Here is a 22,512-nt window from a genome sequence, read left to right on the forward strand (position 1 = left end):
AGTCACTCTAATAATTGAAAGTAATCCGACCATAAATAACACCAAAAGAAGTGTGTGTTTGATCATTCATGGATTTCATCATAGCTCCAGATACACTGTAATATGGAGCCTTGCATAGCACATCCATATTGTGACATTAAGAATTATTTAAAATATTTAGGAGAGAACATGTTGCTTCCATATTACTCAATTTCTTTAAGAAACAATGGACAACACGTTTATATTTTCAGATGACTCTTCATGAACGACGCTTCTAAATAGTTTACTTCACTGTTGGCAGTCTTCATGCAACTACCTTTGTAGAGATGTCAATGAGGCCAATTGAGCCCTACAAAGACAATATTTTGTTTCAAAATTATTTTGCATGTTAAGAAGCGAGGCAGTGCAGGGGCCTTTTGCCTGCAGTCTGATGTGCTCCTTGCCGCCTTTTCTGCCTCTAGGATTAGAATAATTGAGTCTATACTTGTGGATTACGCAAGAGGATAAAGAGGAGGGAACGGGAACTGCAGAATTTACAGACTGTAGAGCAGTGAAAAGCAATGTATTATTTATTTATTGGTAAAGCTCCCTTGTATGCTGTGCTATTTGCATGCATTGATGTCGCAGATCAAAGGTAAAGCTTTTAAATAAAAACAATTATTTCATTGGAAAATATCTTAATCATTGTTCCTAAATGCTGAAAACAATATACATACATGCATAACAGTGCAACAAAATATATTGGACTTTTTTCAGTTCTCGAAGTACTCATAATAACAGTCCAGATAGTAACATGTATCTACCGGTTCATCATTACTACCAAGCTTGACAGACTATGTGATTATAGATGATTTATTCTCAAATCAGAAAAGTGTTATAAATGTTGCCTTGCTGCCACATCAGAGCACTGAAGGAGAAAGCAGTTCTTCTGCTGCAGTGCTAGAGTTAGGCTATGTAGAGTCCAACTGGACTGTGGTAGACAACACAGCTGACAGGATGAGACTCCTATAACCGCTGTTTTCATAACCCCGAAATCCGACTCAATCCTGTATACCACATGGCCGTTATTGAATAAAATAAATAAATACAGCATGCTGACATCTCAGTGACTTAGATAGGGCAGCTTTGACCTACTGGGAAGGTGAATTACACCCACGATTACAGTCCAGGTGGCACAGTGAGGAACCGCCCAGACCTAAATAAAATGGCTCTGGTCTGGAACTCACTGTGAATATGCAAAGACTTGGACCCAAGAAGTAAACTACAGTGCTTCACCAGCTGTTACGGCCTGCCCATTGTTGGAAGTGGAGGTTGCCATTTGTGGCTAGGAGAGCGATGGAGACTTGATTGCCCTGTGAGCTGTCTCGCTCTCCCCGCCTTCCAAGAGGGAATGAGTGCGGCGATGCCGCTGCACATCTGACCCGAAAACACAATGATACCCTCAGCCTTTGAGCCCGCTTCTGAAGTTGCGAGTCTCCCTCATGCCCCATTACCTTAGAGGGCAAAATGCCCAGAGGTAAACAACGTGAAACACTGGATGTCACACATCTGAGAGGGAAGCCAAAATCAATATGACAAGAGCAAATACCCACACCCATGTAATATTCATGGATACATCGAACAACACTCACAAGGAGGACTCACAGGTTACAACTGCCATGGAACCAGAGGACCGTCTTAATAACATTCTGCTAGCCATACTATGCCAAGGTGAAGATTGATATGGTGGGGATGGATGTGAATCTTTTACTCTCAGACTCTTGTAAACTGGAAGACAGAGTTGGTGCTGCGGAATAGCGTTGGCTGAACCCTTGGCTTTGACATTGGGATTGAATACTTCCAGCAACAGCATGTCAAACTTCATAAGAGGATACGATATCTGGAGTTTAGGCCAAATATGCGAAGGATCGATACTACAAAAGTAACATCTGGGTTGTGGGACTGCCAGAAAGGGCTTAAGGCTCAAAGACTAAACTCTACCTGGAAAAGTGGTTGAGTGACACAGTAACCCCCAACAAGCTGACACAAATTACTACTAAATTACTGTGACACAGCCAATATATTATGAAAAGTCGGGCCACAAGTCCCATACAGGTTTGCAATGCTATCAATCTTCCTAGACTTCATGTTGGCAGTGCAAAAACACAGAGGCTACTTCTTCTATGTAAAGAGAACACTCAGTAATATGCAGATCTGCTGCTATTTTTTTTTACAAAATTCAGTGATAGCTGACAGTAAAGCAAATTGTTTCACAGAGGTCAATGATGTGGGGAAATGGCTGGAGATCGGAGGACAAGGGGTGACACCTCCGCAGTTACAAATATCTGATGCAAAAATATGTGCGAGACCCTTACGCCAGAAGAGGAACCATAACAAATTGTCACTAGAGTAGATGTGGAAGGCTAGGGGTGGCAGTGGAGGCAATGGGGAGCCCTGACCTGGAACAGAGGCCCAGGAACATCTTATTCCCGTCTACTGATGACTTGAATGACATGCTGACCAGAATACAGATGGTGCCCTGTGGTGACCTCGGTAAATTCAGGCATTATCTAGTAACTATACCATGCCTCAAGTGGATTCACAATGCTACTTACTGCAGGTATTCACAGGGTAGCACCTTATTAAATGGGAAGCAGATACATGGCTAGCGGTGGCTTATGATAGAATAAGATGGGTAGAAGTTCATAAACAGAGGGTAGGATGTGACTGCGTGGCAACTTTAGATAGAATCCTACCCTCCCAAAACAGGCCTTCCACTCATGTTTAATGGTTGAGAAGTACAATCCTCCCTACATATGCAATGAACCCCATGGCACTTCTGAAGTGAGTAGCCACACACATTGGTTGTCTTATGGGCTAGCAGCTGGCAAGTGACACGTACCTAACTTTCTAATGCTCCGCTTGACTGTAGCCTGGACACAAGTTTGAACCAGGCCAATAACATACTTTTTGCATTCATTTACTTTGTTTCTTAACACAGAGTAAACACTTACGTAATCTGGCTGGATACATCACATCATTAATGTTACATTATGATAGAGTAACATGAAGTGGCACCAACATCACAGATACCCAAGTAGGTCCTACATGCAGATGGTGGTACAAGTAAAGGGTTGAGACAACTAGTCCCAGGTAACCAACAGAGTACAAACAGATATACAATACATTATTTATCCCTTTAGCCTGACACATATAATACCTGTAAGAATAGAGACTCAAGGTGCATTGTCATATTCGCCTTCTGTTTCATCAGTCTCTTTGCCCACTAAATACATTTGATATTTGGGACGACTCTGAGGAGGAAGTAGATTTCCATATACATCGGTTTGTGTATTACAATAGACCATATCTGCATGCCATTTTTTTGCATTTCAGAATTCTACATCAATTAATTTCCTTACCTTCTTGTCCAGCTGAAAGCACTCTGCAGACATTAAATGTTAAGATCGCTTTGAGGTACTACTTAGACAGGACTAAATAGTTAAGACTATCGAATCCGTTATTTGTGAACTATGGGATGATTAATACAGGATGACCTGCTATCAAACAATAGAGACTCTGTATTTTCATGCATTCTACTGAGTTACCAGAAAGAAAATAGATCTTTGCTTGGTACACCGAATGCTCCTTCAACAGGGCAAAACAAGTCAAGGCAACCAAGGAAGGAACCTGAGACAGAATAATTGAGCACAACAACCTGAAGCTTATTTCATAGGTTTGCAAAACATTACTGCTTAGTCTCAGACTCCTGGAAGGACGCCCAAATCGACCATGCAGCTTTACGTACCCTATTTAATTTTTAGGTCGAGCCTTAGCGCAGCGCGGATGCGCTGCTTTAAGGATACGGCCTCTTGCAGCTGAACTCCACTTTTCACAAGGTCGTGTGGACTTTTGCAGCATTATTTTAATGCAGCAAAAATCCAGCATTACTTTAATTGGCATTTGCGTGAGTCTTTAAAAAAAGACAGCTTGGGGGCGTGGCCTGCAGCCAAGGAATATGGCCGCACACTAAGTGAACACCCCTAATCCGGCATAATCCGTAGATCCTGGTGACACCCACCGCTGTCAGAAGTAGCAGTGCAGCTGCGGGCGGTGTCCATTTACAGCGAGACCCCTGTTTTGTTTTCCGGTGAAGGCTGCGGGCATACGTGGCTGGGGAGCTCGGCAGAGTCAAGAAGGCGGCTGCGGCGGCGGAGCTCGGAGTCTGAGTGCCCGCATCGCTGGAGAGCAGGGAGGTGGCGGACGCTGGTGGAAGTGCGCCTGCTCTTCTCCTTCCAGGCACGGTGTGCACAGCGCTGGAGATCTGACGCGCAAGTGGAGGTCGGCGGCGTGCCTGCACTCGGCTGGGAGGCTGCGAGAGAGGTGGTGAGAAGGCGGGGGCAGCGGCGCATTGGAATTTAAGCCGTCTGGAGAGTAGCGGCTGCTCCCGCGCGGGCGGTGATTCACGGGGCTGCGCTGACTTCAATCCTGCACTGGGGCACAAACGGGCAGAATAAGTCAAGGCCTTCATTGTAGGGCCTGCACAGATATTGCTGGGCTGAGTGTGGGAGTCAGGAGGACCCCGGTTTCCATTAGTAACAGTGCACTGGAGGAGTGCGCCCCCCCCCCCACCAGGACCCAACACACGTCAGTATAGAGGCTGGGTGTGCCAGACAGCATTGGGCTGGGGAGATTGGGCTGGCCGGGAAAGACTTGAGGCTGGTGGTGGGACAGGGCCTCGTGAGCTATGCCAGTGGCCCCAATACTGTAAGTGGAACTAGGCAAGCGGAGGCTGCGGAGGTGAGAGAGGGGCCTGGAACGCGAGAGCGGTGGCTTGCTGACCATGGAGTGCTGGACGGTCAGGCCGGGGCCCCAGTAGGATCGTGAGAGCGCGTGGTGATGTGGCCTAGTCAGGGCCCGGTGGACAGAGCCTGATACGCGGGCGCCAAAAGTGCAGCGAGGGCCTGCGGTTGGTGTCCTACTGGCATCAAGATATCAGCCTAACGGGCCTTGCGGAGAGTCCAGTGTACAGGCCGTGGAGAGGAGCTCAACCAGTGTGTGGTGTGGTGGGTGATTGCACTATGGGCCGCAACAGACCTTTAACCCAGAGGCAAATGAACTCAATGGATAAATACACCGTCAGTGTGGACAGAGAGGAGGTCCCGCAAAGGGAACGAATGCAGGGTGAGACGCAGGAGGCGGGCCGGATCCTTCGCTTAAGGACATTATGTTCGCTATTCAGGTGATGCGCGGAGCCCTGAAAGACATGCGGGGCACCATGGAGCCCAAGCTTGACTCGGTAACGGAGGAGGTCAATCTGCTGCGAGCAGACTTCAGCAAAATGTCGGATAAGATATTGGAGGCTGAGAGCGGTATAGGCAGCCTACAATCGAAGATGAAGAGGCTCGAGGAGCAGGTTGCCGCACTTACCAAAAATCAGGCCGACATCACCGCCCGCCTCGAGGATCAGGAAGGCCGGGCGAGGCGCAACAATATCCGAATCGTGGAGGTCCCGGAGGGACTGGAGGGCCCCTCCATGGACTACTTTGTGGAGGACCTGATACTCAATCACCTCAAGCCGAAACGCCTCTCCAATTTCTTCTCGGTCAAGCGAGCCCACCGCAAGCTGGGGGGGAAGGCCAAAGCCGGGGGCTGCCCCGCGCCCCATCATAGCGCGGATCCTGAACTATCTACAACTCGAGAATGCCACCGTCCGCTTCTTCCCAGACTTCACTCTGCAAGTGCAGCGTCAACGCAGGTCATTTGAGGGAGTGAAGCGGGCCCTTAGGGATCAAGGAGTGAAGTACATGATGCTGTTTCCTGCACGCCTAAAGGTCCTTGACGGGGAGAAGGCGTACCTCTTTGACTCACCGGAGGAAGCGAGCGACTGGATGGAAGAATGGCGGACCGTGGGCCGCCGAGGTGGATCGCAACGCCCGTCCCAGAGCAAAAGAGGCCAGGGGGCCCGAATTGGCATCACCCCGTCACAAGATCCTCCTCTCGCAGGACATTCTCCTCTGAAGTGACAGAACTGAGCAGCATTGTCTGAGAGGGGCCTTGTCATCGAAGGTAAGGGGGGGAGGCTTGTCCCTCGGGGTCCCGGCCTCTCAATATCTGGAGAGTGTGGGGCCGAAGATCCGTGGAGGTCTGCGAACTTGGAAGCCTGAGACTGTTACTGAGCCACATGATAGACTCCCAGAGACATCAGCACTAGGTTTAAAGATAAGGGGGTGGGGGGGCATTTTGCAGAATTTCTCTAGGGGGTGTGTACGCCGTTTCTACATTATGACTTCTTCGGTAGCTGCAGCCTCGCGTTCCCTGATTTGATTGATTGTGCACTCTGCGTATTACTATGGTGGGTGGTTGGGGGCCCACTGAGCAGGGAGGCAGGGTGGGGGATGTGGTTGGGGGGGAGTGGAGGGGTGTTATGGGAATGTTTATGTTTGGCTGCAGGTGTTTTCGTACGGCAGCTATAGGGTGGTCATCGGTATTCAGTAGTGGGTCGAAGGGGGTCTGGTGCATTCTAGAACCCTGTTCTTCAATGGGTGATCAGTCAAGGTTAAGGATTTGGTCATGGAATGTTAATGGGTTGGGTAATAAAATAAAGCGCACATTAGTTCTGCAGCATCTGAAACGCCATGGCCCGGACATAGTTCTCCTACAGGATACTCACTTGAGAGGTAACACTTGTAGGGCGCTGGACCGGTTCAGTTACAAGCTACTGGCCCACTCCGGGGGTCTCGTCAGGCTCTGGGGGGGGGAATTTTAATCCGCACAGCCCTTCCACTGATTGTCACGAGTAAATGGGCGGAGGACTCGGGCTGCTTGGTGTCACTTGAGGCCAAATGGGAGGGTCGCGCGCTACTGTTTAGCTCCTGCTACATTCCACTGGGGCTACTTGCCTCGACCTACACGAAGTTTGGGTCCCATTTGGCAGAGCTTCCATGGGGTACTTTGATATTAGGAGGCGACACTAATGCAGTTATGAACTCAGATCTGGACCGCTCGGGGGAGAGACAGGGCCACAGGGAAGAGGCGGGTTTGAGTAGTGTTACCTCTGCTCTGGGCCTCAGCGACATCTGGCAAGCACACCACCCCACACAAAGGCAGTACACCTTTTACTCTTCTACAGAATAGACCAACACTTTGCCAGAGTGGACCATGTGGGAGACTTTGTAGACTCATGTATTATGGCCAGGGGGATATCAGATCACTCACCGGTGGGGGTCACTCTCAAAGGGGCGGATACGACAAGAGCGGCATACCCGCGGATAGACACATGGCGCCTCAAAGACTACTCAATAGTGGACAAACTGCGGGAGGGCTCCCAGCTCTACTTCGAAGAAAACCAGGGCTCGTTTGACTCCCAGGTGATCATATGGGAAGCATTTAAGGCTGTTCTGCGGGGTCAGGCCCAGGCATTGATTGGCACGAAGAAGAAGGAACAAGCGTTCCAGATGGCGCAGTTGGAGCGGGAGGTGGAGGCGCTGGAGAGAGGTGTTGGGGGGGCCCCCATCGGCAGAGCATAGTCATGAGTTGGCCCTCAAGCAGCGGGAGCTCCCTTCACTGGCGGAGGGTGAAGCACGGGCCTACTCTCTTGCCGTGCAGCACCGGATATATGATGCCGGGGATAAGAGTATGAAGCTGCTGGCGTGGTTGGAACGCCGGGATCGGGAGCGATCTTTGGTTGCGGAGGTGCGCGATGAGGCGGGGACCCTGGTCTCGGCGGGAGTGGACATAGCGGAGGCCTTCGCCTCATATTATGAGGCGGTGTACACCCCGGTGTGCACCAGAACTGAATCTGATTGCGAGGAGTTCTTACGGGACTTTGCGCTTACCACGCTATCGAGGGAGCAGACTGACAGCCTGGAGAAGGACCTCACAGTCCTGGAATTGGGTTAAGCCCTTAACGCGCTTCAAGCTGGAAAGGCAAAAGGACCGAACGGGCTCCCAGTGGAAATTTACAAATGACAGGTCAATGTCGTGACTGAACCCATGTTCCTTGAGGCGCAGCAGGTTGGGATGCTGCCACCGGACCAGCAGGAGACCACGATGGCCTCCTGCTGTGGTAATTCATAAGCCGGGTAAATCGGCGGACCGTTGCTCCTCATATTGTCCTATATCACTCATCATGTACATGTTGATCAGTCGGGATTTATGCCTTATAGGAGTACGCGACACAATTTATGCAGGCTTTATTGAGTGATGTACATGACGGAGGACGTGGGTGACACTCAAACGGCATTGATGGCGCTGGACGCCTCAATGGCCTTTGACAGTATCGAATGGCCCTATTTATTTATGGTCCTAGCAGCGTCTGGGCTTTGGGACGGTCTTCTGTGGCTGGGTGTGCCTGTTGTATGAAAGTCCAGTGGCGAGGGTGAGGGTCAACGGAGTACTGTCCCTGGTCTTCCCCCTGCGGCGTGGTATGAGGCAGGGGTGCCTACTGTCCCCTCTTGTATTCGTCCTGGCACTGCAGCCATTGGCCCATTGGATTAGGAAAGAATGGTCATTCTGGGGCTTGGCGCTTACGGACGATTGGGAGGAGCGTATATCTTTGTACGCAGACGATGTGGTCCTCTACATGGCCAGACCCGACCACTCCATGGCGCAGGCGCTTCACCTTTTCAAATTAGTTGGCAGCTACTCTGGCTACAGGATCAATTGGTCCAAATCCTTGATTTACCCCCTCTTGGGGGCCCCCAAGGGTCCCGTCACAATGTCCGGCCTTGGTTGTCACTGATGGTTTTAGATACCTCGGAGTGTACATCACTAGGGACAGGGCGGAGTTCTTCACCAAAAATCTAGAGCCGCATCTGGCAAGATTAGCGTCGGACGTCGCTCACTCTGATCGAGCGCGCCGCACTTTAAGATGTTGACGATGCCGCGCCTCCTGTACATCCTACAAAATTCGCCTTATCCGGTGCCGGACGGAGTGTTCCGGTGCATATCCCAGGCCCTGTGGACGTTGCTTTGGGATGGGGGCAACCCGAGAATCGGGCTGAACAAACTTACGAGGGGGGTGGCCCTACTAGACGTTCGGCTGTACTATTGGGCATCTCAGCTTCAGGTCATTAACGACAGGGTCTACGCGGCGGACTCGGAACCGGCTTACAGGGTGGATATATATGCCATGCCGGAGGGTGGTTGCGAGCCTCTTCTCTATTCACGGAAGCACCGGAGGGATTTGCCCTCGCACACAGGGGTAGTGCTGCAGTGCTGGAAGGAGGCTAACAAGTTCCTGGGCTGGGCTAACACCGTAACCGGTAGGACCCCGCATTGGTGTGGTGACCAGTTAACGGAGGTGAAGAGACTCACTGGATTTAAGGGCTGGAAATTGATTGGCATCGAATATCTGGGGGATGCCCCTAGGTCTTTTGAGTACTTGGAGAAGGAATACCAAACGCATGCCTCACAACACTATCATTACTTGCGTATTACACATGCTCTACGCTCTCATATCGCGGTGGGGACCTCAATCCCGGAGGTCTCGCCAATGGAGGACATGCTCTTACTTGACTCCATTTTAGAAAAGCCCACGGCCACTATTTATCGCGAACTGATCAATAACATGCCTGACCCCTGCTGTCACTGTGGGCGAAATGGGAGGAGGATATTGGTACCCTAGACGATGATGATTGGCAGGACGCCCTGCAGAGCCCGTGCACTGACTTATTCTCATGGGGCACGACCCAATCTCCTTTCTGCGCGAGAGGTTGTCATGAAGAGGAAACCTTTTTCTATATCCTTTGGGACTGTCTGAGCGTGGCACCCTTTTGGTCTAAGGTCGCTCGCTCCATGGAGTTAGTAGTGGGGTCACCAGTTCCGGTGGAGCCAAGATGGCTTTTATTAATGATTAAAGGGCCGACTGACTGGTCAAGGTACAAGGAGATCTGGCTGGCCTTGGCAGCTGGGGTGGCAAAAAGAAATATTGCCCGGGGTTGGGTGGCTCAGGAGGCCCCACAATGGGACCAGTGGCGGCGGGATCTGGATTGGTGCCAGAGGGCGGGGGAGACGATTTACAAGGTCAGGGGGTGTGTGAAGAAGTGGTGGAAGGTCGGGGGTCCCTGGCGGCAATACCGAGGAACAGGGGGAGGGGGGGAGGTGGGTGGGAAGTGATGTGGGTGGTGGTCTTTGGACACGTTTTGACATGCCCAATGTATGTACAAGAGATCGCTAACTATCTCCTGCTAAATGAACACTGCTATGTATTTTATGTACCTGTTAGCAAAGTTAATAAAAACATTTACAAAAAAAAAAAAAAGACAGCATGCAATTGGGTAAAGGAGGGCGCATGTCCCGCCTTTCCAAGCCAATGTAACCGCCCACGGCCTAAGGCTTGCGGTTATGCACACTGGCACCATCTGTTTTAAATTATTATGCCCAGACGCTGGCGCGACAATTGAAAACAGATTGCCTGGTGCTCGCTCACGCGCGCACCACTCGCTGGCTTATTCTTGCCTGCCTCCCCTCCCGTATTGTGCCTTTCACCTACTCCTCCCCTTTCACCAGCTGTGCCTTTTTTCACCAATCGCGGGCTTGTTTTCAGATTAAATTCATCAGCGTCATCATAAAACAAGTTATAACACTTTGCGTCGTAACTCATTGTCTTGGCAAGTAAAATCATGCATTCTTTAGGTGCTGGAGTTATTCAACTGCGGGGGGGGCAGGGGGCATTCATGAAATCAAGCTCAACTCACTGCCATGCATGTCCTCTGTACCCCACCATCTGACAGGCCTGGGATGCGAGTGCCGTATTCCATGTACCCCCCCCGTTAGCAGACTTACTCTGCCGTAAGGTAGGTCTACTATATCGGACCTCCTTCCATGACCAGGTGTGGCCCTGAGCTGCTCCTTGCGTAGACTGACGTTGCTACATGCTGATACCGTTCTGCGAAATTGAAGTTTTTGTTCTTTGCTTTCGTCTCATTTCTTTGTCTCATTTTGTTTTTTGGGGTGTGGGTGGGTGGGTTTCAGCTTGCCTCACGAGTCCGGCTCTTTGAACTGTCTTCTTCTCTGGCTGTCGGATTCAATCAATCTATCTACTCCCATCACGTTTCCAACCTATTCTATGTACATGGTGACAATACAAACATTTCTAGCCCACCATAACCATCCACTGTACCCCTGCGTGCAATCTTTTCTTTAGGGTACAACCGGAGACTGTCAATAGTCTTCGGCTTTACAGTAGCTGTTCAGCCTTTTTTTCCGCTAGTTTTTTTCGTTCTGCTCCTTTTTCTGTCCAGCACTCTTAGCATATTGTATATTTTCATTCGAGTTACTACAGGTGTAGCCGGTCTCTTCCTTGACAAAACGTCGCAGCGCAGATCTAAGCCAAGAAGCTCATGCTAACTCACAGGCCCTCCTACCTTCCTCCCGCCGGTGACACCTGGGAAGTGAGAGCACATCCTTATTCTTGTCCCCTTCCTCTCTCACCACACACCCCCAGCCTTCCTACCCTCCGGCCCAGCCATCCTGTTGCCTCTTTCTCTCACCACCAGCGTTAGAAGTGGGCGGGGACGGAAAGGCATGGCGTGCCCCTACTTCTTAAAATTATGTTAGTCCGTTGCCCTACTTCTTACTTTTGAAAGAGCGTACTGGGGACTGTAAAATTGCCATACTTTAAAAGTACACCTTTTTTTTTCCGCATGAGTGGTGCAACGTGAATATTCAGAAGGCCTCTGCAGTGCGCCCGACCTCCTCCCCTTCCCCGCTGTGTCTAATGGGCCTGCAAAGTGAGACTGAAAGGGCCATCAGTGTAGCATGGTGCGAAAACGGCTACTCTGATGGCCCTGCGGCTGCTGTGAGCCCGTGATTCACACCTCGCAATTCTTCACTATTCTCGGTTGTCCACCAGTCCTGACCGCTCTCCTTCCCTCCATGTTACTGCTCTTCCTCCGTGTTGCCTCTCAGCATCCCTCCGTATTGCTTCGTCGGTGCAAACAAAAAAGCGTTATGATACACAGCCAGCGCTGGGAGCGTCATAGCCCTTTTTAAAAAGAAAATTCCTCCCCCCGCCTGTGTCTTTGTCCAAACACACTGCTTTACAACATAGGTGCGAAACATTGACAAAGCTGCTAGATGTCATAGGTGATGCCTATCGGCTTTGCCAATCATTAAATGCTTGCATTAATTTTGCATTTTTCCTTTTTGAAGGGCCTGCGTGCATCTGTGGTCATTTTTTTTTATGGCGCTCGCAGCATTGGCAAATAATATTTTTCCATTTGCCAATGCTGAACAGCATCAGCAAAAAGCGTGTAAAAAAGCATAAACAGGGGGCGTGGCTTACATGGCGAGGTGAGCAGACGTGCGCTGCCGGAGCTCTCACCGTTCCCGGCATTTATGAGCGATTAAAGCGGAGTCGGAGGGCTCTGAACACACCCCCGGAGTCTGACGGGGGGGGCTGCTGACCTCGGAGAGGGGTCCGGTCGAGGGATCTGGCGTGAGAGCGGTGAAACAGATCTCCTTAAGGGCGCCGACCGGAGGGTCGGAGTGGTGCCCGCCATCTTGGTGCTCTGGCCCGCCGCTGGCATCGCCCTAGTCGACAGGGAGGTGAGCGCGAGCCTGTGAGGCGCTCCCGGAGGGCCACCGGAGGGACACTCTGCTGTACAGTTGCGGCTGACCTTCTTCCGGTCCCGACGTACTACGGACGAACGGAGGTGCTGGGTCCCCGCTGCGGGTCAGAGGAGGAGGATCCGCCATTTTGGGGTGCCAGGCCCTGAGCGCTGTGGGTGCTCCGGTGATTGCAGTCCTGAGGTGCGGCCCGCGGGAGTCCTACCGGCGGCTCGTCTGAGCAGTGGGAGCAGCGGGACGGCAGCGGCTGCTCCGCCGAACATCGTGCCCACCATCTTGAGCGCTCTGGAAGAGGCCTGAGAGCGCTGGGGGACGGGTGCATGGTGCCACATCTATAAACGGCTGCGGAGGCTCCTATCTGACGGCGAGGTCTGGGGCCCTGGACAGCGCCGGCCCCGGGCGAACTGTGTGCGGGTGCCGGGCCCTCCCCCACCCGGTGCCGTCCTAGCTCGGTCCGGCTACAGTGAAGGTGCGGAGTCCCCCCGGGAGGCGATCTGGGGGCGAGGTCCTGAGGCCAACAGGTGAGCAGTAGCGTCCCGGGGGTGCAGCAGAGGAGACCGGAGCAGCCCGTTCCCTTTGGACTCCTGTGGGACAAGTTACCAAAACCGGAGCTGGAGAGACCAGGCATTACGCCGAGGCGAGTAGATTGAACCTGACTACGTTAAAAGCCGGAAATAAATAAACGTATTATATCTGCCCTGAAGAAGCCCCAGGCCTGCTGGCCATTCAGGAGTGAAACACGTGTTGGCTGTTCACTTGATATGCCAATAAATATGCTTTGCACAAACCAATGCGGTTGATTGGAATCATTCCGAAGAAGCAACATTTTAATCTTCAAGCCCCAGCACAACTCTTCTACAGGCCTTGGGAGACCTGCTGTCCTACGAGGGGCCCTCTGACCACCGTGGCCCGCCATCTTGGGCGCTGCTGCTGAGGCCTGTGCGCGCTGCGAGATAGGCACGGACTGGGGCCCTGGAAGACGCCGGCCCTGGTCGAACTGTGTGCTGCCCCCCTGTCTTCCCCCCTGTCTCCCCCCCCCCCCCCCGGCGCCGTTCTGCAGTGGAGGCGTGGAACCCCTCGTGAAGCGTCCTGGAGAGGTGAGGGCTCGGTCGCCCACAGCTGAGCCGAGTTGTCCCGAGGGTGTGGCGGTGGAGTCTGGAGCTGTCATCTTTGGCCCCAGGCGAGGTGGGCCTTTGGAGGGCTGCTGTCCTACGCAAGGCCCTCTGAGGCCCTGCGGGGGATCTCTCTCCCGCGTCATCTTCGGCCCCTGGCTGTGTAGTACCCCGGTTCCAGGGGTGACTGAGCTGCGCCCTCGCCCCTCAGGGGAATCATTGCTTGAGGAGCCCTGGGCCTAAGCGGACCGGTCCCTGGACTGCCTTCCTGCTGTGCCCTCCTGGTGCAGCAAGGGACGGTCGGGTGTGCTGGGGCGTTGAGTGTGGGACGGCTGGCTGCGCACCCCCTGGCGCACGATAAACTGCAGTGGAGGGCCCCCCTGGAGACCCGGACTTTTGTTCGGTGGTTGGTGGGTTCTGCACTGGTGTGAGATCGGAATCCTTAGGGTGAGGTGGGGGCCGGGGTATATCCCTTGTCTAGCCTGCGAAGAGCCGACCTCCTACCATAATCAGCGGGAGAGTCGCCTGCATTGCCGGCTCGGACGGGCCATCGGGGATGACGCGCTCCAATAAAGGCGGCAGGACCGACTCGGCAGCAGCCCCCAAGGACAATACGGTTGTGGCCATGTGGGGCAAAGCAGGGGCACCTGCGGCGGATGCAGGCCCTTCCAGGGGTGCCGAAAGTTCCCTGCCGGTCACTCAAGCGTTCATGTCCTCCTTCATGGTGGAATTGAAAGCGGAGATAGGTTCCTTACGATCCGAGGTCCACAGCTGTGTGAAAGAGCTTCGGAAGGAGGTGACGGACCTTGAAGACCGGGTTGATGGACTGGAACGGAGAATGGATACACGAACGGAAGACCAGGAACACTTATGGCAGCGCCTGGCGGCCCTTGAGGAACAGAACATAGAGCTCCAGGTGAAGCAGGAGGACTTGGAGGACAGAAGTCGGCGCAACAATCTCCGCATTCGGGGCATTCCCTTGGGGGAAGAAGGGGAAGACATCATGGGCTACGTGGCGCAACTTCTGCACGAGGTTTGGGGCGACGAGAACGCTTCACCCCCAACGCTGGACCACATCGGGTGGCCGCCCCGGCGGGGAGGACGGGACTCCTGCCGGATATCCTAACCAGGGTCCACTTTTTCACTGAAAAGGAGGCGATATGGAAGAGTGCCCGTGACAACCCGGATCTGAGATACAACGGCCATAAGATACAAATTTTCCAGGACCTGGCTCCCAACACCCTTAAGCGGCGCCGCGCATTTCGGCCGGTAACGGAGAAGTTGCGAAGCCTGGGCATTACTTACCAATGGGGGCACCCCTTCGCACTTATCTTTCAATGGGAATCGAAGCGTAGATCGGTGAGATCCTACAAAGAGGCGGCGCAGCTCCTTCGCCTAGCGACGACCCCTCCGTCGAGCCCGTCACAACCCCGCAGACAAAGGAGGACTCCGGCGGGACCAGATTGGACCACGGTACAACGACATCGCCGCACCCCCCCTGCAGAAGGGCTCTCCCCCACCCGGGCCAAGCAAGACATTATAGCCCACATACGGTCCCTGGAGGGGGATAAGGCTGAACTTGACGAGGGCCCCGTCACATCTTGATCAATGGTCTGTATCTTTCTCTGCCCCTGATGGGGGGGGGGGGGTGAGGGGGGGGATATGCCCCTGATCATGTCGGGCTCCAAGTGGGGTAGTGCAGTAAGATTCCTTAATTCCACCCCTGACATTGACTCTGTGGGCGGCGGGAGCTCCCTAGCGGGATTCCCTTTGAGACCGACACCCCCCCTCTGTGTAATTGACCTGTCCCTTAGGGAGTGACATCCCAGAGAGCGTCCGAACCTGCGGGTGTAGGATGCCCTGTAACAGGGTCAGTGTCCTGCGGCCCGGTTGGCCGCAATTGTTTTCTAATGTTGGATGGCCCTTGTGGTTCTCCGTTCCCTTACTATCTCTTTCTACCTCTCTTGGTTTCTTGCTGCTCCTTTTTTCTCTTTTCCTTTCTTCTTATGGGGACCTGGGGAGGGGAGGTAGACTGCGGAGGGGAGGTGGGGATGTACGACCATGGACTAGGTGGGGGTTGCGCTGCGAATGGTGTGATTGCTGTGTGGATCATGTTCGCCTCTGTGATATCTTGGTATGGCTGTGAATGTTGCTAGCTCTGTGAAGGTCATGACCCTCAACGTGAAGGGTCTTAATTCGCCCAACAAGCGCAAACAGGTCTGGCACTATCTCCTGCGTCACAGTCCGGACATCATCTTCTTGCAGGAGACCCACCTCCTACAGGCTGACACTGGGCGCATGGCTCACCCTCGGTACCCTCTTCAGTTCTGGGCAGCGGCGGATACAAAAACAGCAGGGGTAGCGATTTTGTGCAGGGCTGGCATCAGGCGGGGGAGAGCAGGCCCTTCCGAAGTGGCGATGGCCGCTTTCTTAGGGTGAGTGTTGAGGTGGGACGTCGCCGATTAACCTTGTGTAACGTATACGCCCCCAACCAGGCTCAGGACCGCTTTCTCCGGGACCTCCTGCGAGATCAGATACCACAGGGCAGCTCTTCGCTGATTCTGGGAGGGGATTTAAATATGGTATGGTGCCCAAAGATGGACCGGAGTGAGGGCTCCTTTAGTGGGGCTGGAGCAATGTCTCTGGCGCTTCGCAAGCAGATCGGGGACTTAGGGCTGTTCGATGCGTGGCGCTATTTCTCACCGGATAAACGTGAATACTCATTCTATTCGAGTGCTCACCGCTCATACTCCTGCATCGACTTTGTGTTTGAGTCGCACGACCTCGTCCGGGATGTGAGGGGAGTGGAGATGTCCGACATCTCAATCTCAGACCATGCTCATGTGGAGCTGCTCCTTCGGGACCCGGATGCGGGCCCTCCCAGAGAGAGGAAATGGTTCCTGCCGCCAAGCATCCTCCGGGACACAGCAAGTGTTGCAGACATCCGTGAGGCGATTACCTTCTATTTTGAGAACAATGACTTACCTGAGACGCCTTTCCCGGTGGTCTGGGACGCCTTTAAGGCCAAGATCAGGGGCCATATTACATCCATTGTGATTGCGAGAACGAGAGAGGCACGAGCCGTGGAGGATGGCTTGGTGGAAGACCTAAGGAAGGCGGAAGCGCAGGATCAGGGTGGCACTACTCTGCAAACGAGACGCCACCTAGCGAATCTTCGAGGCCAACTGCGGTTGCTGCGTGCGAATAGGGCGGAAGGTTCCCTCTTGGCTTTAAAACAGACACATTTTGAGGGGGGAGACCAGGTTGGGAGACTCTTAGCAAGGAGACTGCGGGTCCGAGCAGCTAAGTCTCACATAGCGAATGTTCAGCTACCAAACGGGTCCAGGGCTACGGCGGCTACGGGTAAATGTCAGGCTTTCCGGGATTACTATGCTTCACTGTACGCTGCGGAGACACCGCCTCCTGAAGTGGTGGAGGAAGTCCTAGAGCGGTATGGGGGGACGGCATTACACCCCCAATTTGCAGACCTCCTGGAGGAGTCGATAACACTGGAGGAGGTGACCTTGGCTCTTCGTGAACTTCACTTGGGGAAGGCGCCGTGTCCGGATGGGCTTCCGCTCTCCTTCTATCGCATGTTTCAGGCTCAGCTGGGGCCATATCTTCTCCGGCTCTTCAACTCTTTCACTGACGGCTTGGGTCCTTCTCCGGATATGGGAATGGCGGAAATTGCCTTAATCTTGAAGCCTGGGAAAGACCCCACATTATGTTCGTTGTACCGCCCGATAGCTCTACTAAACACCGATTTTAAAATATACACCAAAGTGCTGGCAAAGCGACTGGACCCTCATATGCCTGACCTGATTGACCCAGATCAGGTGGGATTCATTCGCGGCCGTCAGGGAGCTGACAACGTGCGGAGGGTGGCCCATCTGGTGGGGAAGGCGCACCACTGGCAGATCCCGGCCTGTCTCTTCTCATTGGACGCTGAAAAAGCATTTGACCGGGTGGACTGGTCGTTCCTCCGGGCGGTCTTCTGCAGGATGGGACTGGGCCCAAAGATGATGACTAGAATTATGGCGCCCTATGTTGCGCCACAGGCCAGGGTCCGCATGAATGGACAGCTAACGGAACCGTTTAGGATAGAGAGAGGGACTAGGCAGGGCTGTCCGCTCTCGCCTTTACTGTTCGCCCTGGCGATTGAACCTCTGGCGGATATGATCCGTCGTGCGCCAGACATTCATGGCATCCCTCTGGGGGGACAGGACCATAAAGTGGCGCTCTATGCGGACGATCTCATTCTCACCCTCAGTAAACCCCGAGAGTCCTTACCTGCGGTCCACTCTACGCTTTGCCTCTTTGAGCGTGCCTCTGGTCTGAAAATTAATCATAGCAAGTCCTGGGCACTCAACCTTTCCATCCCCAAACACAAGGTCCCCCCCCCTGGAGCGGATTTGCCCATATCGCTGGGCGGAACACCACATTCGATACCTTGGCTTACATCTGACTCCTTCATTGGATGGTTGGTCACAAGTCAATTGGAAGGATTGTCGCAGATCGGTCCTTGACGACCTGCGGAGATGGAAATCGTTGATACCATCGCGGTTAGGTAGACTCAATGCGGTAAAGATGAACAAGTTACTTACCTTCGGTAACAATATATCTGTAAGAAACAGTAGTTAGTATTAGATTCCTTACCTTAGAATATCCCCAGGCGTCAGTCTGGATCCGGAAACTTATGCATAGCAGTACCCCTGCGCGTCGGTAGGCGTCGTCTGCAGGCGTCTCCTGCGGCTCCGCGTCCGTCGTCGGCGTCGTGCTGACGTCGCTGGAGTATATAGACGCCGCCTCCGCGCGCTGACGTCAGTTCTTTGCACACAGCTTTTCCGCGCCAGAACACGCAGAGCCATGTGAGAACCAACACTGGTGCCATTAGAAACTAGGGCCCTGAAAGGGATGTCCTTAACCCTAGGTATCAGTTCGCAGAACAGGGAGGATGGGTGGGGCGGTAAGGAATCTAATACTAACTACTGTTTCTTACAGATATATCGTTACCGAAGGTAAGTAACTTGTTCATCTGAAAGAAACAGGTTAGTATTAGATTCCTTACCTTAGAATAGATACCCCAGCAATACCAACCCCGGTGGTGGGTCTGCGAACCAATACAATCCGACACCAGAAAGTCCTGGAGGACCGAACGGCCAAAGAAGCCATCCCTCCGGACTTGACTGTCCAGGCAGTAGTGCCTCGCAAAGGTGTGCAGCGAGGCCCACGTAGCCGCCTGGCAAATGTCCTGCAAAGGGACTCCCCGGTTCAGGGCAGTAGTAGCCGCCGTGGCCCGAGTGGAATGGGCTCTCAGCCCAACAGGAGGCTCCTTCCGAGCCAAAGAGTAGCACGCTTTGATGCACAGGACGACCCACCGAGAGATGGTCCGTTTCTGTACCGCCCTTCCCTTCTTCTCACCCACGTAGCCAACAAACAGTTGGTCATCCACCCGGAACTGGCGTGTGCGATCCATATAAAATGAAAGCGCACGTTTTGGGTCCAGACGATGGAGCCGCTCCTCATCTTTTGAAGGATGCGGAGGCGGGAAGAAGGAGGGTAAGGTGATGGACTGCCCGATGTGAAAAGCAGAAACTACTTTGGGCAGGAAAGAAGGTCTAGTCCTCAGAACCACCTTGTCTGGATGAATGGACATGAAAGGAGGTTTGACAGAAAGAGCCTGGAGCTCACTCACTCTCCTGGCAGAGGTGATAGCAACCAGGAAGGCCGTCTTTAAAGTCAGGAGACGGAGAGGACAGGAATGAAGCGGCTCAAAGGGAGCGCACATCAAGAAAGTCAGAACCAGGTTCAAGTCCCACTGAGGCATCACGAACGGAACAGGTGGATAAATGTGCGTGATGCCCTTCAAGAATCTCAGTACAATAGGGGACTTGAACAAAGATGGCTGATCAGGTAGCCTCAAGAAGGCGGAAAGGGCAGAAAGGTAGCCCTTGATAGTGCCCAGAGCAGAGCCCTGCTGGGCAAGAGAGAGAAGAAAGAGGAGAACCTCGGAGAGAGGGGCAGAAAGGGGATCCACAGCCTTTGCTGTGCACCATGCCACAAATCTGTTCCACCGGCAGGCGTATACCGACTTTGTGGAGGGAAGCCTGGCTGCCAGAATCACATTACAGACTTCAGGAGGCAAGTCAAATGGCCTCAACTGTCGCCGCTCAATCTCCACGCATGGAGGTGGAGACTGGACAGGTTCGGGTGGAGGACCGTCCCCTGCTGCTGCGACAGAAGGTCCTCCTGAAGGGGCAGGCGGATCGAGGGACCGACTGACATGCTGAGTAGCTCGGGATACCAGTACTTTCGAGCCCAGTCTGGAGCCACAAGGATAACTTGGGCCCGGTCGCGCCTGATCTTCTTCAGCACTCTGGGCAGAAGTGGTATAGGCGGAAAGGCGTACAACAGACCGCAACTCCACTCGCGCCGAAAGGCGTCGCCGTGCGAGTGCCGTCTTGGAAACTCCAACGCGCAGAACTGATGACATTGCGCGTTCTCTTCTGTGGCGAATAGATCTAACCAAGGCTCTCCCCATTGCAGAAAGAGGCCTTTCGCCACGTCCGAGTTCAGACGCCATTCGTGATCCATCGAGCACCGACGGCTGAGTTCGTCCGCCCTGGCGTTCAGAGAACCTGCCAGGTGTTGAACCGTCAGAGTCACGCCCTGAGGTTCCAGCCATTGCCAGAGACGCAGGGCCTCCTGGCAAAGGGTCCACAACCCCACTCCGCCCTGCTTGTTGCAGTACCACATGGCGGTGGTGTTGTCCGTGAACACCTGCACTACACTCCCGTTGACAAAGGGGAGGAATGCCTTTAGTGCTAGGCGAATCGTCCGCAGCTCCAACATGTTGATATGGAGCCGGGACTCCGCCGGAGACCAGATGCCTCTGATCTCCGCCTCTCCCAAGTGGCCTCCCCAGCACTGGAGGGACGCGTCCGTCACAACTACGTGCTCCGGTTGGGGAAGGGAGCGGGATCTGCCTCTGACCCAATCGCGGTCCATAAGCCACCACTGCAACTGTCTCGCAGCGCCCTCCGAGATCAGGACATGGTCGGATAGGTTGCCCTGATGCTGGGCCCACTGAAACTTCAGGTCCCACTGCAGAGCCCGCATCCGCCACCGGGCGTGATGCACCAGAAGGATGCAGGAAGCCATCAGCCCCAGCAGCCGCAGCGTCAACCTGACCGAAACCCGGGATAACGGCTGAAAGATAGGAATCAAAGCCTGTATATCCCGGACCCGCCGTTCCGGAGGATAAACCCGAAACTGCGCCGAGTCGAGAACCGCTCCGATGAAAAGGAGCTTTTGAGAGGGACACAGGTGTGATTTCGGCACATTGATGGAAAACCCCAGCTCGTGCAGGAGGTCTGCCGTCATCTGAAGGTGGTGGACGACTGTCTGGGGCGAGCCCGCCTTCAACAACCAGTCGTCGAGGTAGGGGAAGACTGAAACCCCTAACCGGCGCAGATGAGCTGCGACCACCGCCATCACTTTCGTGAACACCCGTGGGGCGCTGGTAAGGCCGAATGGGAGCACGATAAACTGAAAGTGCTCGTGGCCTACCGTGAACCGCAGGTAACGCCGGTGGGCCGGCAGGACGGGGATGTGAAAATACGCATCCTGCAAGTCCAACGCCACCATCCAGTCTTGCGGGTCTAGAGCAGCCAAGACCTGAGCCAAAGTCAACATCTTGAACTTCTCCTTCCGGAGGAAGCCGTTGACGTTCCGTAGATCCAAGATAGGACGCAGGCCCCCCTTGTCCTTCTTGGGTACCAGAAAGTAGTGGGAATAGCAACCACACCCTACTTCTGGCCCAGGAACGCGCTCGATGGCCCCCTTGGCCAAGAGGGCTGTAACTTCCTCCTGCAGAAGTGTCAAGTGGTCCCCCGACACACGGTGGTTCTGCGGTGGCATGGCTGGAGGAGTGGTCTCGAAGGGGAGGGAGTAGCCCCTTCGGACGAGCTGCAGCACCCACCTGTCCGATGTGATAGTGCGCCAGCGGGAGTGGTGATGGCGAACCCTGCCACCCACTGGCGTCACATGGGCCTGAAAGCTCGGACTAGGAGGATTTGGAGGCTGATGCTGCGGGGGGAGGTGTGGTCTGACCCCGCCGTTGTCCCCGACCGCCTCCACGGCGGAATCCACGGCCGCCACCGCGTTGAGAAGTATTCTGCGGTGCGTGGCTGGCAGCACGTGTGGGACCGCCCCTTCCGTGGCCACGAAAGAAGCGAAACGAACCCGTTTGCTGGCGCTGGGTCGAGAGACCCAAGGACTTAGCCGTGACCCTGGAGTCCTTGAAGCGCTCAAGCGCGTGGTCCGCTTTGTCGCCAAACAGGCGACTGCCATCGAACGGCATTGTCCATCAAAGTATTTTGGACATCCGTCGAAAAGTTGGCGGATCTCAGCCAGGCGTGGCGACGAATCGCCACCGTCATGGACATCGCTCTGCCCAGCGAGTCGGTCGTATCAAGGCCACACCTGATGGAATATCTCGCGGCGTCTCGGCCTTCAATCATAGCCTGGCCGAGCTTGTCCCGTACCTCCTGCGGGCATTGCGGCAGACACTCCGCGACCGTATCCCACAGAGAGTGGGTGTAGCGGCCCAAGAGGCATGCGGTGTTGCAAGACCGCAGTCCCAGACTCAGGGACGAGAAGACCTTCTTGCCATACTGGTCGTACCTCTTTGATTCCCGGTCAGGCGGGGCCGACGGGAATGCGGTTTTGGAAGTGGAGGCCTGGATCACCAGACTCTCAGGGGTGGGATGGGTGGACAGGAACTTAGGGTCGTCCGGACACGGACGGTGGCGTCTGGCCACGTTCCTATCAACAGGCGAACCTGAAGCGGGCCTGGACCACGTGCCCA

General features: G+C 54.0%; 1 protein-coding gene across 2 annotated transcripts in view; it reads right to left on the reverse strand.

The window, feature by feature from the left end:
• Positions 1-22,512, reverse strand: part of CEP70 (centrosomal protein 70) — a 505,009-nt gene that overhangs the window by 303,706 nt on the left and 178,791 nt on the right. The window lies entirely within an intron of this gene.

This window comes from Lissotriton helveticus, chromosome 3_1 (assembly GCF_964261635.1).
Source record: "Lissotriton helveticus chromosome 3_1, aLisHel1.1, whole genome shotgun sequence".
Lineage (NCBI taxonomy): Eukaryota > Metazoa > Chordata > Amphibia > Caudata > Salamandridae > Lissotriton > Lissotriton helveticus.